The sequence below is a fragment of the Amphimedon queenslandica genome, unplaced genomic scaffold (assembly GCF_000090795.2).
Source record: "Amphimedon queenslandica unplaced genomic scaffold, v1.1 AMPQUscaffold_3623_Cont24385, whole genome shotgun sequence".
Lineage (NCBI taxonomy): Eukaryota > Metazoa > Porifera > Demospongiae > Haplosclerida > Niphatidae > Amphimedon > Amphimedon queenslandica.
In genome coordinates, this window is record NW_003556052.1 from 1 (window position 1) to 1,427 (window position 1,427).

Genomic DNA, 1,427 nt, shown 5'->3' on the forward strand with positions numbered 1-1,427 from the left:
CTGACATAAGAACGATATGTGACCATAATTGACAAAAGGGCCCTTATGGCGGATTTTAAAAATGATTGTTATAATGGAAAATATCAACCTATGAGTGCTTTGTTAGACAATCATTGTTTCTAAAAGTTTCATGGTAACTTTTTGCATCCTGTGGAGTAATTTTATGATAAATGGGGCTCAGGAAGTTGGATTTCTTAGGCTAGAAAGACAAATTTCACTACCCGCCATAAGGTACCTTTTGTCAATTATGGTCACATATTACTCTCTGGGTACCTTTAATTAGAAAAAAGAATTTTTAATGAATCATTAAAAAAGAGAATGATATTTCTCTAAAGTGTATTTGGATTGAATGGAGTCACATAAGCTTGTTATAACTTTATATTCACTAATTTTATTGTAAAATCAATACTCCTTACCATATTTGTCAAGGTCTGGAAGGTTAATCTCGTCACAGAAGAGAACCAGCCACTTTCCGAGTTGAGAAGGAGCCATCACAACTCTATTGGGAGTCCTCTTGTACTCACAGTAATGATCAAACCTCTTTAATAATAGCTCAGGGATAGTGGCTGATGAGACATTAAGACCAACAACCTGGAGAAAAATAGAAAGGGGAAAGAGAGTCAAACAGAAAAAACAAAAAAGATAACAAAGACATTTTCACATAGAAATATACAAGCATAAAATCTCATTCATACAATATAGTACATGCACTGTAATTCATAAATACATGTACATGAGTACATGTTCGTGTATTAAAATAGAAAGCAAGGTATTAAATAGAAATGCTGATTTATTAAAATACCTGTTAGACCACAGTACCCATTCTCCTTGAATGTTAACTTCAAAATCAATGATGGGGGCAGTGCCAGGTGGTAGTGGTATGGTGGTTGTCCCTCGTATAAAGTCGCCCATTTTCTCATGATAGACCATCTTCCTGTCTCCAGAGAAGCACCAGATCAAACAGAATTTGAGGTAGCGTGGAACGTAGGCCTCAATCTGATCTGAGAGCATGGGTAAGTCTGGGTGAGACTGGCTGTAGGAGACTATGTTTCTGATCATCTGGTGGAGCATTGAGAAGAGAGAGTTTAGTGCTCTGAGGATAGTGAAGTCCATTATGTGGTCTAGAGTTGTGGCGTGTTTGAGGCAGCGAGGAACGATACCGTCTGAAGCAAAATGAGGACTCAATAGATCAGCACAATCTCTCTGGACCTGGAAATGTATATGGGTAAAGGAATAAAATTTAGTGGGCAAGCAGTTAAAAAAAGTAGATGAATCATTAAAGTAGAAGATGGTGATTATTGCATACAAAATACATGTAAAAGTGTAATCAATGCTCACAAAATTGAATTAAAAATTGAATTATATGAATTATTAATTATATAATTGAATTATACATGTACATGTACATGTAGTTGCTCACCTGCATA

The 1,427-nt window shown here is 35.7% G+C and overlaps 1 long non-coding RNA gene across 1 annotated transcript; it reads right to left on the reverse strand.

The window, feature by feature from the left end:
• Positions 1–260: 260 nt before the first annotated feature.
• Positions 261–1,244, reverse strand: LOC109592885 (uncharacterized). The gene is made up of 3 exons (XR_002190618.1): positions 803–1,244; positions 417–591; positions 261–273 (listed from the first exon to the last, which is right to left on the reverse strand). It is a non-coding gene; the product is annotated as an uncharacterized LOC109592885 (long non-coding RNA).
• Between the last annotated feature and the right edge of the window lie 183 nt (positions 1,245–1,427).